Source organism: Megachile rotundata, chromosome 9 (assembly GCF_050947335.1).
Source record: "Megachile rotundata isolate GNS110a chromosome 9, iyMegRotu1, whole genome shotgun sequence".
Taxonomy (NCBI): domain Eukaryota; kingdom Metazoa; phylum Arthropoda; class Insecta; order Hymenoptera; family Megachilidae; genus Megachile; species Megachile rotundata.
In genome coordinates this window covers 12,771,643-12,786,243 of record NC_134991.1, presented here as the reverse complement: position 1 = coordinate 12,786,243, position 14,601 = coordinate 12,771,643, and the positions used below count along the sequence as shown (strand labels likewise).

Genomic DNA, 14,601 nt, shown 5'->3' with positions numbered 1-14,601 from the left:
AACAAACAATTAACAATAAATATTAATCAATATTTGCTTCCTCAAGCTTTCTGAAACTTGAAAACAATTTTTCCAATATTTGTTTATAAAATGATATAAGGCTCATACATGTAGTTATGTATAACAAACAAGTTTTTATCAGAAGATGTTTTACGAGATAATCGGACGTGCATTCAAACTGACGGAGATCATTTTATGAGTGTAAGATACTCACGATTAATTACGAGGCCTCAGCTCATAGTAAAAGCCGGCTCCACGAGGCTCCATCACACCTGAAACAGAGAAATACGAGTTTCCATTAGTATCTCGTCGAACGAGAACTTCTTACATCAATAGCCACACAGGCAATTAGGATGCAAACACGCGGCAATTATGAAAATCTCGCTCGAATTTGCATACTGACCGAATCATTTATGTGCGCGTGTATTTCTGTATTTAGCGGTTTATCGCTTCGAGAATCTCATTATACCGCGTTCGTTCGCGACCCTTTCGCAGTACGATATCTGTACTGCAATCATTGAGATAACTACTAAATAAATAATTTGTTTATTATTATTTCGCGGTGCCATTTGCGTCTTTGAGTCTCGTGTGCGTTTTCCGGATTAATCAATTGATATGATACAGCATAATTGGGCTAGATCGTGAGTGTTTGTAGTAATGTGGAATGATCAATTGGGGGATGCAAGGATTTAGGGATGTGGGGATGCAGGGATTTGGGAATTTTGGAATTTGAGGATAATTTGGGAAATGGTACATTTGGGAATTTGGAGATTGGAAATGTGGGGATATGTGGATTTGTGGACGTGTGGGATTAGGGGTATGTGGATTTGGAGATATGTGGATTTAGGGATATGTGGATTTAGGGATATGTGGATTTGGGGACGTGTGGAATTGGAGACGTGTGGATTTGGGGATGTGTGGAATTGGGAACATGTGGAATTGGGGACGTGTGGATTTGGGAATATGTGGATTTGGAGACTGGTGGAATTGGGGATGTGTGGATTTGGGGATATGTAGAATTGGGGATATGTGGATTTGGGGACATGTGGAACTGGGGACGTGTGGAACTGGGGACGTGTCGACTTAGAGATGTGTGGAATTGAGGACGTATGGATTTGGGAATATGTGGATTTGGGAACTGGTGGAATTGGGGATGTGTGGATTTAGGGACGTGTAGAATTGGGGATATGTGGATTTGGGGACATGTGGAACTGGGGACGTGTGGAACTGGAGACGTGTCGACTTGGAGATGTATGGATTTGAGGACGTGTGGATTTGGGGACGTGTGGAATTGGAGACGTGTGGATTCGGGGATATGTGGATTTGGGGACGTGTGGAATTGGAGACGTGTGGATTCGGGGATATGTGGATTTGGGGACGTGTGGAATTGGAGACGTGTGGATTCGGGGATATGTAGATTTGGGGACATGTGGAATTGGGGACGTGTGGAATTGGGGACATGTGGAATTTGGGACGTGTGGATTTGACGATATATGGATTCAGAAATGTGTGGAATTGGAGACGTGTGGATATGAGAATATATAAATATGGATTCGTAAAATCACAAAACTTGAAAAGATAAACCATGGCTTTTCCAAAATACATAAACCTTAATCAAACAACTCATCAATTCAATTCCTGCAACCACAAGTTCCACTACAAAACCCTAAGAAAATGATCCTTCCACCAAATTTCGCAAACGGAATGTCCAGAAAACAATCCGTCTGCGGTCTCCTAAATGGCGGTTCCAAACTTACAGCTCGTTAACGGCCTACGAAACACAAAATCGTCCCCAAACCCCGTACGTATCGACGCGACGACTCCCTCTTTCCCTCCTTTTCTCCATCATCGGCGGACAAAAGTAATACCGCAAAACGAGTAAATTGATTTCGAAGTGGAAACGAGCGAGGGTAATATTTGTCGAAGGCCGGCTATGGTAGTCGCGCAACAAACGGGAGAACGTCCACGTATCGGCGTTCGTTAATACGAAATCAATATTACTCTAGCCACGGCGTCTGTCATCTACGTTTCGTCGGTCGTTCAAAATTTCTACCAAACATCGATGATTTTTATCTCTAAGAGATCGACTCGACCAACACATATCGCAAGAGTCGATGTTTCTTGAAAAGGTGATATCGCAGCACAGGTAATTAATTTGATGATAAGGATTAAGATTAAAACTCGTATCTCCAAGAGTATACATACAATGACATTGCTAGATCAACGGTGCTTGATCAAATCACCCAATATGATTTAATATGATGATTTAATACGAACTTGAACCACGTCGAACTGACTCTCCCCAAATTAAACCGCCCAAAATTGGCCAACATAGAATCAAATCGTTTAAAATCGACACGTGTGGAATAAAACCTGAATGTGCGACGTCGAACAGCATCGACTCGCGTCTAATCGAATTGATTCGCACGGTACTGCAATTGACTGAAGTCGAATTGTGTACCAAAGACAGGTACCTAATCGCGGTCTGGCTAGGATCCAAATTTCGTCGCATTAACGAAATTAGTATAGCAGAGGTTGGAGATTGGAAGCCGATGTACCGTCACGTAACGAATTTACGCGAAAGGGCTGTAATTTCTCGGCGGCGACCGACAAGAAATCCCCGGGAATTTCGCAAACACACGTTCGCGATTCACGCTTCCGGGACCCTTCAACGGGGATCACGATGGATTTTGCGCCACTTCGTTGTTGGCTCGAATCGAAACCGTCCGACACCCACGATGCATCGTTCGAGAGCACAGAAATTTAAACGGCGGTTATTAAACACGTTTACGAGCGTGTAATTTTCTGCTGTTCGAATATTATTACCGTAAATGTTGATTCGTTAGAAATTATTTTCATTCTGATTCCTCGCATTAAAAGCAGAGGGAATATCTCGCGTGATCTGAACTCGGTGATTCCTTATTCCGAAAATAATTATTCCAGTTCTGTTGATTCCGTGCATTTACGGAACTTAATAAGAACGAATAGGAAAGGAATAAATTAAGGGGGACGAAACACCGTTTGTAGCCCACGGTCTCGTCACACGAGTTCATATCGCGAAGAAAAGCAATAGGAAGTCGAGTACTCTGCTAATCAAATCACTGAACTAACTCATTTGCGTTAATTGAAACGGCGATCCGGGACACGCCGGGGTTCGATCGCGTCTAGACGAGGAAAAAGATCGCACGGATGCGGTTGTTTAATTGGCCCCTGCTTTTGTTTCTCGCTGTTCGAAGATTTCGACGCTTATCAGACCGTCATTAACTTATCTTCTCTAGATAACAACTGACCTAGAGCAATCCAGTCACAAAAATTTTATCCAAAATCTAATCTGAATTTGTCAACCCCTTATACGACTTATTTGTCAGGTGTGTAAGTCAGAACTAACAGCTACAATATTAAAGCAGGCCAAAAAGATTGAAATGTTACGTTATTATTCAATCGTTAACTATGCAAATTATAATTGGACAACTCCAAATTGAAGCGTAGTCAAAATTTGAGTAAAATTGATCACAGCCGAGGTTCGAGTCAGACTCAAAATAGTGCAAGTTTTTCAACTTGTTTGACATTACAAGTAAAGCTAATTGCTCGTGAATTCTTGCGAAGAACTTGAATGAAAGGTTCGAGATAATTAGAAGGTGACAATCCTGAGCTACGAGGGGGAAACAAAGTTTCGACAATGGTCGACTGAAGTTTCTGCAGCATTTGTTGTGTTATGGGGTTTAGATTACGTGCTCGGAGTAATTAACCCTTAGACGTGCCTCTGACGCTGGAAAACTTTACATTCTCCTTTTCAGAAGTATGTGAAATTTGAATCGACAGAGTTGACAGATCTTTCGGAGTAATTTGAACGAGATGATTTAACGATCGTTAGATTCGGGCTGGTTTAGATGGAAAGGAACGATAACGGTAATTCATAAAGGCATCAAGACAAGGAGAAAGCGTAGGAGGGATTAATTGTTATTAGTATCAGTTATCTAGTACATTCGAGTGTTACGGTAATTTAAGGCGTTTGTTACTGTTACAGGCATTATGCATTATTCATACGGTATGCAAATTCGACTCGGTTCTGCTGTACACGAACGCGTTACGTGAAAAATACGATAATGCGTGGCCGCAGGTATATACACTGTCAGACAAAAGTTCGAATCGATTAGATTTTTCTGAAAAAATTTAAGACCATATCGAGTTCCTGCATAAAAATATTTCCCTTCGCTTTCGTAATCCATTGTCTTACGTCATTAAAACGTCGTTAGGAACCGTACACTTTACATGTATTGTACAAATATGCTAATGCCTTTCTAAGCGATAGATAAACGCAGAAGCGACATTATTCAAGCGAATTGTGATAAATAAAAAAATGCACAGGTCGAGAGATTTTTCAAACTTTTGACCAGAAGTGTACATCGAGGAATATGAACGAAAGTAGTTTGTTCTCGAACGGGATTTAAACGTGCATTTATGCAATTAGTCTTCGGAACGGCCGTTTTTTCTGCGAATGGCAATTTGGGGAGGTAAATTGTCGCCCGGAGAATTATTCGTAAAAATACCCTATCATCGGTGTTCGCGTGAAAGCAAAATCGATAAACCATTGGAATGATATTTATAATAGAGGGTGTTCAAAAAAATGGTTTGAAAATGGGTCATCCAACAAATAAACAAAAATTAAGTAGTATGTTATTTTAGAGCAGTGTTCACTTAATTGGGTCTTGGACGATCGGTGATGTGGAGCATTTTTAAATATGGGGCATTCAGGGTTAGGCAGCATTTAGGGCTGTGGAGCAGGGGTCTGCTGAGTTTCGGACAAATTGTTAGTGTGGGTCATTCAGAGTATAGAAGACTTTTTCTTAGTCTTAAACAGTTAATTGGTGTGGGTCATTCAGGGATATGGGACATGGGACCACATCATTTGGTCTTGAAGAATTAGTCAGTGTGGGGCATTTGTGGATATGGAGCATTCAAGAATGTGAGCTATTCAGGAGTATAGGACCACTTGGTCTTGGATAATTACTGTTGGTGTGGGGCATTTAGGGTTGTAGGACATTCAGAAGCATGACACTACTCCTTCTCTTGGTCAGGACAACTAGTTTGTGTGAGGGGTTATTATGGCTATGTGCCATTTAGGGGTACTATCCTGGTCTTGCTCAAGTACTTGGTGTGCACCATAATAACCGGGATAAAACACGTATAAAAAGTGAAATCACAATAAATCCCTTTTTATGCACAAAAAAATCCTATGCATACAAAAAATGTATTCACACCGCAATGCATTCACATATATATAAAAATAAAATGCATTCACATGTACATGAAAATAAAATGTATTCCCATGTACATAAAAATAAAATGTATTCCCATGTACATAAAAATAAAATGTATCCACACGTACATAAAAATAAAATGTATTCACACGTACATAAAAATAAAATGTATTCACACGTACATAAAAATAAAATGTATCCACACGTACATAAAAATAAAATGTATCCACACGTACATAAAAATAAAATGTATCCACACGTACATAAAAATAAAATGTATCCACATGTATATAAAAATAAATTCGCATCCGTGAATGAAGTAAATTAATTTCCGCGTAAAACTAAAAAATTGTTCGCAAGGGTGCGATAATGGAAGTAGAAAGAGAGAGAAGAGGAAAGATGAAAAATAACGCTGTTGCATCTGTAAGAGGAAAACAAAGATGCAGAAGGGTGGGGGTAATGTCGAGAGGGGGGTTGGTTCAACGTTCCCGGGGAGAATGAGCGTAATGTATCGCGCGAGTGCAACGAGAGACAGAGGCTGAGTCATCAATATAACTTTACGCACGTACGTGCAGCGCCCGTCACTACTACAATTCCATTCATAAATGTAAAGGCCGACTTACGCACACCGTCGCGCACGTGTGCCTATTAAAGGACCGCATGTAAATGCGCCCGCGCACGTGTACCTGTGGCCATGTACTTTCACCTAGCGATGGCTACCACTAGCCACTTCCTTTTTCGTGCAATTTTTACTTTTACGAACAGCCTGACAAGGTCGCAACATGTCTTATCGTTTTTCGTCAAATTTTCACACCTTTAATAAATTTACAAAATCAGGATATGCACATACGTTTCTTGCGTACGATTTATCATCTGGAATGATTAATGATTCCCTCTTGTGTACAATTAATGATTTTAAATCTTCTTCAAGTTACTTGCTATTCATTTATGATAAATAAAATGTACGCGAGTTTTTCCAACATCGAAGAAAAACGCAGAGAAGAAAATCATTTCAATATCTGTTTACATTGGAAAGTTTCGAAAATTATATTTAAGTATTCTCTTTTGAGCGATTATACGAGTTGGCTATGTATAAAATTCGACGTAAAAATAGCAAGACGTTCGGCAGCACTTACTCCGGCGTTAAATTTAGACTGTAAATCATATGCCGGGTCAACAAAGGCCCCGGGTCAATAAATCAACGAACCAATTCTCTAGCCATAAAAATCTCAACGATACAGAGTCCACTCGATCAAACAAAATACAAAACGATTCAATACATTTCGCAAGCGTGTTGAGCCCATCGCTGCGGCTTATGCCACAAGGGTACACACCAGCGCACGTACACACGCGCAAACATGTACACGTAATCGACGAGCGGGGAAAGAGACGCGTGTGTTCGCGTATATACACATGCACGTAAATGGGAAACGCACGAATACATGGAGGTAAGAGGCAAGCAAATGGGCTCTCGTGAGCGAGAGACCGAAGAAAATACATAACCCCTCTATTTTATGTGCCTGACCATTGTGTGAGTAGAGACGTACACGTGTGTCCCTACCGTGTACGTACGTGTGTACAAACACACGTGTATCACGGCTACGTTATTCATCCGAACGTATGTACGAGTGCATATAGGTCTGATGCGTGTACATGTGTGTTTACACACGACCTTCCCCATGTATACGGGTATCTGGGTCAGTGTCTTCCTCGAGAGTGGCTTTTCGAGCCTCGATTCGGTGTTCCAGCCTCGATTTTCCTTGATTTTGTAAACCTGACTATATCCCTCCCTTTTTTTTCGCTGCCAAGGTCGACCGTGGAACACGTGGTATTTTTGTTTTTAAATTTGTTTTTTAAATTCTCTCTTCTATTTTGGGTGACGCTGATTCTATTTGATGCCTGACGGTATAAAACCGTGGCGGAGTTGATATATGTAGAAATAACTCGTATGAAATTGAACTGAAAACAATTTGGATCGCGGGGGATTGAAACGCTTTAAAATGACTTGCTGGAAGCGAAACGCGTGGCGATATAGTACGTGGCGATACATCACGTTATACTAATACGTGGAGGTGAAATAGTGATGATATATGTAGTGATAACGCATGGTGATGCGATATGTGATATTAACGCATGTGTGATGGGATATGTGGTGATACTAAGGCATGTGTGATGCGATATGTGGTGATACTGATGCATGTGTGATGCGATATGTGATACTAAGGCATGTGTGATGCGATATGTGGTGATACTAGGGCATGTGTGATGCGATATGTGGTGATACTGATGCATGTGTAATGCGATGTGTGGTGATACTAAGGCATGTGTGACGTGATATGTGGTGATACTAAGGCATGTGTGATGCGATATGTGGTAATACTAGGGCATGTGTGATGCGATATATGGTCATACTGATGCATGTGTGATGCGATATGTGGTGATACTAAGGCATGTGTGATGCGATATGTGATGACACTGATGCATGTGTGATGCGATATGTGGTGACACTAAGGCATGTGTGATGCAATATGTGGTGATACTAACACGTGTGTGATGCGATATGTGGTGATACTAAGGCATGTGTGACGTGATATGTGATGATACTAACGCATGTGTGATGCGACATGTGATGATACTAACGCATGTGTGATGCGATATGTGGTGACACTAACGCATATGTGATGCGATATGGTGATATAAGTGGCTATACCAACATGTGATGAAACAATAAGTCGATATACCAACATATGATGAAACAACGAGTGGATATACTAACATATAGCAATACAACACATGACATTGACACGTCGTAACACAACATATGATTATACCAATACGTGGCGATACAACGAGCGGTGATACAACAAGTAGCCACACTAACCTATGATACAGCGCGTAACTACGAGGCGATACAAAGCGCTATCGACCATGACAATGTAAAACACGTAGTTACACCGTAACGCTAATATATGGCGATAAAACGCGTGGATATAATAAGGATAAGCGATCTAACGCGTGGCCATAAGACAATACCATCTCTCATAAAAGAATGCATAATTCATACGCAGTCAATTATTAAGCCGTATCACAGTTTATTTTAAACGGACGAGCAACGATTCGTAACAGTTGGCCTCTGAAGAATACGATATTATCGAGGTGCTTAAGCAATCACCGTAATAAGTACGAATTAATTCGACGAGCAACACCTTCAAGCAGCAATCGGACACGTCTTAGCGTAATCGTCCGAGTGCTCGCGATTGAGCAATGTGGGTGAAGGCTAATGGCCGACCTCAAAGTTTTAATCGACCATTTTCGCGAAACACAACAACGCCTTACCCTCGGTCTCTATTCCTTCTTCTTCTTCGCTCTCTATACTTACTTTCCGCCAACTTTGTTTCGAAGTTATGATAAAAAAGAAGAGCTACGAAATTGATGGCTGTACAGATTTTCTAGATGGTCATTCGTGGCAACCTGCTCCGATTAGGGTTGCAATTTCGCTGAGGATTCATAAAAGCGCAGAACGAGAATTCAAACGCGTATTTGATTACGAAGAATAAAGAAATTTACAACGATCGTAAAAGGGAAGAGATCGGTGATTTTCGTAGCAATTAAACGGCAACGTCGTTGATCGATTGGATTTTGTCGGAGTATGACGCACATGGAACGGCCAAGGAGACTCGGAGTCCGAGAGGTATATCATCATCGGTCAGCAATTAAAAATAATTATCGGGCAGGAATCGAGCAAGCGTGGCTAAAGACGGCGGAGCCAACGGCGCTTGAAAATTCAACGAATCGATTAAAAGAAGAAAAAGAACGAAGACTCGAAGGAAAACCCATGTGGGCTGCGGATTTAAACGCGACGAGGTTTCGCACCTGTACGCACGTTCCAGTTCTCAAGAGTCGCACGGCCCACATTTCGCTCGTGTCGCCGGAGAACGATCGAGAGCTCCGTTTACACTCGCCTTTTCTCGAACAGACATTCTCTGTCAGCTTCTTGACGATACAATTTTTATCGTTCTGGAGGAAAGATATGGGAAGACGGTATAATTAGACAGCGTGAGATAGAGGTAGTTTTATAGGGGTAGTTTTGTAGAGGAAGTTTTGTAGGGGTAGTTTTGTACAGGTAGTTTTATAAAGGATTAGTAGGTCTGTCAGGAGTCTTTTTTAAAGGAAAATAGTATAATGGAAGGAACGTGAAGAATATTGGAAATTAGATCTGAGAAGGTCAACATATGTGAATTTCCAAATTTCTGAATTCTCAAATTGTAGAATAAAAATTGTGAAATTTCTTCATTTCCAAATTTTGAAATATTCAAACCTTCTATTCGTAAGTTTCCAAATAAATAAACTCTAAATTTTCCCATCCCTAAATATCTATCTCCCTAATATTCCGAAATTCTTAAATATCCAAAAGTTCCCAAAACCTTGAATATCAAAATCTCTAAATCCCATATTTCCAAATTTCCAAATCCTCACGTGCTCAAATCCTTCATCCATCTTTCTAAGTTTTCCCCTAAACTCCCAAATTTCTAAATTCTTAAATGGTAGAATAAAAATTGTGAAATTTCTTCATTTCCAAATTTGGAAATATTCAAACCTTCTATTCGTAAGTTTCCAAATAAATAAACTCTAAATTTTCCCATCCCTAAATATCTATCTCCCTAATTTTCCAAAATTCTTAAATATCCAAAAGTTCCCAAAACCTTGATCATCAAAATCTCTAAACCCCGTATTTCCAAATTTCCAAATCCTCACGTGCTCAAATCCTTCATCCATCTTTCTAAGTTTTCCCCTAAACTCCCAAATTTCTAAATTCTTAAATGGTAGAATAAAAATTGTGAAATTTCTTCATTTCCAAATTTTGAAATATTCAAACCTTCTATTCGTAAGTTTCCAAATAAATAAACTCTAAATTTTCCCATCCCTAAATATCTATCTCCCTAATTTTCCAAAATTCTTAAATATCCAGAATTTCTCAAAACCTTGAATATCAAAATCTCTAAATGCCATATTTGCAAATTTCCAAATCCTCGCGTGCTCGAATCCTTCATCCATCTTTCCAATTTTTTCCCTAAACTCCCAAATTTTAATTTTGATAAATAATGTCCGTCAAATTAAAAAAATTTCAATAGCACTTTCACAAAGTAGCGAACGCTAGAAATTACAGCAGAAAGTAGCGTTCGATTAAAAACCGGAAACTGGTGTTCCATCCGTGTCAAGATGGAACGAAACCGGCGGAAGTTACGCAGTGAAAACGGCTGTTCGGTATTGCCTATAAATCAGCCGTTGTTGCCCTTCTCGGCAGCGAGACACGTCTTTCGCCATCCTTTCTCTCCCCTTTGTATATGGGTTCCGACCCTCTCTTTTTCACCGTAAACGCACGGACGCTGTCCCACATTTTCCATCGAGAGAAAGGAGAGGATCGATCGATCGATCGATCGGAACTGCTACGTCGTATATTTTCTAGAAATGGTGATCCGAATGGATTGCGGTAATAATATTGTAACGGATGATCTGATTAATGGTTAATAACGTCTTCATTGTGAGTGCATAGAATGTGAAAGTTCGTCGTTAGGTACTTTGCATTGGTAATAGTCGTTCATTTTTCATGCTACTGGCTAATTGATAAATGAACGAGGTAATAGCTTTCGACGGTGCTACATTTCGAAATAGATAACGTTGACTCAAGATTTCATTCACTAATTTCAGTGTTATACGATCATTTTACGAATAAGTTGCAAACAATGATCGCGTTTTTTATAATTAACCCTGCAAAGGTGTGATTTGTACTCCAAGGTAATTTGACTGCAAGTAGCTACTTTAAAACTTACTAATATAAAAGTTAAATAAATTCTTTTCAAGTTGTTCCTCTATTAACAATCTTCACTACTATTTTACTATGTTTTTACATCACACGTGTCATATTATAAAATCAGTTAAAATATGCTAACTTCAAATCACTGTATTAAATAAAATGAGTGAGAGTCACCTCTGGAGCGCAAAGGGATAAAAGTTAAATGAATTCTTTCCAGGTTATTATTTCTCTACTAATAATTTCTACTATTGTTCGCCTTACTATGTCTTCACGTGCCATATTAGAAAATCAGTTAAAATATGCTAACTTCAAATTACTGTATTAAATAAAATGGTGAGTGAGAGTCACCTTTGGAGCGCAAAGGGATAAAAGTTAAATGAATTCTTTCCAGGTTATTATTTCTCTACCAATAATTTCCACTATTGTTTGCCTTACTATGTCTTCACGTATCATATTATAAAATCAGTTAAAATATGCTAACTTCGAATTACTGTATTAAATAGAATAATGAGTGAGAGTCACCTCTGGAGCGCAAAGGGATAAAAGTTAAATGAATTCTTTCCAGGTTATTATTTCTCTACTAATAATTTCCACTATTGTTCGCCTTACTATGTCTTCACGTGCCATATTATAAAATCAGTTAAAATATGCTGACTTCGAATTACCATATTAAATAAAATAATGAATGAAAGTCACCTCTGTTAATGTCAAATCATGCTATCATTGCCCGATCACTGCTCTATCATTATTCCAATCTCCATCGAAAGATTTGCGTTGCATTCAACTGTAAAGCTCCCGCTAGCTTCCGCTGGGAAAACAGATTTTAGCATACTGTTAGGTCCGTTATTTTATCGATGGGTCGCGAGCGATTAGAAGTCGTTCCATATACGCAGGCCTTGAACACGGGTCTCGAGTTTTCATGGATCGAGGGCTCTGGGAGCAGCCTTCTTTGTCTTCCGGCTACGGACGGATTCCACTCGACTTCCATGTAATCGGCTGAACGTATTTCAAGCGCCGTGACGCAATCGGTTACCTGGATAGGGTAGAACGATCGAAGACGAGACCCGTTCCACATCGCGGATACGCTTCTTCTCGAATCTCTCGGCTTAAATCGCGTTTTCTCGAATATCTTTCCCAACATTTTCGTCAACAGTTTTTGCCTTCGAATCGTTGAGGTTCGTATTCAGAAAAGCAAAGAAAATAGGCATCTTCGTATGATGATTCTGAGTATAAGGATTGTATGAGGATTCTATTTTCGATTAAAATTCAGTTCGTGTTAGCAAGATTAAATATTTTTATCCGAGATGTGATTCGTATCGACAAGTGTAATCGACTGAAAAGTTTTGGTATAAAAAGAAACAATTTCATCAATATATCTTGTTAGATATTCAATATATCTTATTTAAATATTCTATGCACTTAAGTATTCTGTCGTGTCAAATTTAGATTGACCACAATTAATTAAATGTCCAAGATTAGCAAGTATATTTTCCTACCAATTTCCAACAGTATTAATTTTCAATGGCCTACAAATTAAAAACCTTAACCTCGCAACAATGCTCGAAAAGATAAAACGATAACGTGGAATCCATAAAGATAACACTTTCAGATGATCCGCTGATAAAATACATCGTAACAGCTCATTCCGAGGTCGATGAGTTTCCACGGGAAACTCGTGGAAAGCGAAAAAAAGGAGGAAAACAAAGCAGAGGCTCGACGATGAAAGAGAGAGTGAATGAAAATGGAAAGGGTAGACTTTCCGCAACTGCACTTTATTCTTACAATTTCTTCGAGAACTGTTTGGCTTGCCTAAGCGTCGCACGCGAACTTGTTACCCTATGTACGGTACATAATATGAAGTTGGCTAAACTAATGCCGAAACTTCTGCCTGCGAACGCGGCCGAGTTCGCGTGCCTCTGCGCGAGGATTTCACGTTTCATTTTCGAGAAAAGAAACTTTCAGGGGGAAATAATTAAATCATGCTCTGCAGACAAATCGCCGAGCAAAAACTTTCAATTGATTGTCATCTGACAAGCTTTTACTGCTTTTCCATGCTTTCGAATTCAAATTTCTGGACACAAAATGGGGTTCATATTCAATTTTTACTGCTCGATAATTTCTATGGGTTACTCAATTTTTATTGCTCGAAAATTTTTAGGGTTCAAATACTCAATTTTTTTATTAGAGAATTCTTATGGTTTCAGGTACTCAAATTTTCTGGTTCAAAAATTTCTAGAGGGTAGATACTCAATTTTTTTATTAGAGAATTTTTATGGTTTCAGGTACTCAAATTTTTTAGTTCAAAAATTTTTAGGGGTCAGATACTCAATTTTTTTATTAGAGAATTTTTATGGTTTTAGATGCTCAAATTTTCTGGTTCAAAAATTTCTAGAGGGTAGATACTCAATTTTTTTATTGGAAAATTTATACGGTTTCAGGTATTGAAATTTTACTATTCTCAAATTTATACAGTTTCAGATACACAATTTTTTTTTTATTGGAAAATTTATAGTTTCAGATACACAATTTTTTTTATCGAGAAATTTATACGGTTTCAGGTATTCAAATTTTACTATTCTCAAATTTATGCAGTTTCAGATACACAATTTTTTTTTATTGAAAAATTTTTACAGTTTCAGGTATTCAAATTTTACTAATCTCAAATATGTACAGTTTCAGATACACAAATTTTCCTGTTCGAAAATTTGTACAGTTTCACATACACAAATTTTGCTGTTCAAAAATTTCTGCAAGTCGAACCTCAAATTTCCAGAATGGTAAAAAAGTTCGTAAAATAAGAAGAGAACGAATTTTAATCGAAATAATTCCCGCGAGAGTAAACTGTGAAAAAACGAAGCAGAGTGTTGAACATTTGCATAATTTCTCGCAAAAGAAAAAGCGCAAAAGCTTGATGTCCTTTTTGTTTCACGTGGATCTCGAACATATTTTAATCCTTCGTGTTTATCTCCTATTTTTCGCGCTCTTATATTAGTTTCATGATAAAACCGAGTCAACTCGCACGTAATTACATTGGCCGCGATATGTTTTTAATTCCACGGCACACGGGACACCGGCTTCGTAACTCCATTACTATTAATTTGCGTGATTTTTCGTATCGGATTATACTCTGGCAACGAAGTTGGCGAACGTCACGAAAATCCGCGACAATCGGATAACGCCCGGCGTCCTCCGACGCGTTACGCTTCCATTCGCGCCGCGACTATGCGCGTGTTTCGCTCGCACGCGTCATTAATTTAATTATACACTAATTAGCGAAATACCGACAGCTCCTTTTCCATCCCCGTATTTCATCCTGCCGCGCCGTGCGTTAGCTCTGTTTTCGAACACGGCCATTCATTATTTCCCTGTTAATCTTTTGCACTCTGATTTTTCTCGACAGTCCTCGTACACTGACTCTGATTTATTTTCATTCCCCGCCAACTATACGGCATTTCGTAAAATACGGCCCGAAAATGTCCAATTTTCAAACTGTTATTGCCTGAGAGATCGTTCATTTGTCTCCCA

At 39.1% G+C, this 14,601-nt stretch overlaps 1 protein-coding gene across 20 annotated transcripts in view; it reads right to left on the bottom strand.

Moving 5' to 3' along the window:
* LOC100883255 (bromodomain adjacent to zinc finger domain protein 2B) overlaps positions 1 to 14,601 on the bottom strand; it is a 182,530-nt gene that overhangs the window by 66,603 nt on the left and 101,326 nt on the right. For all 20 annotated transcript variants that reach the window (XM_012289317.2, XM_012289301.2, XM_012289300.2 and 17 more), the window contains one exon: positions 215 to 272. The gene's annotated coding sequence lies outside the window, so the exon portion shown is untranslated. The remainder of the gene's footprint in view (positions 1 to 214; positions 273 to 14,601) is intronic.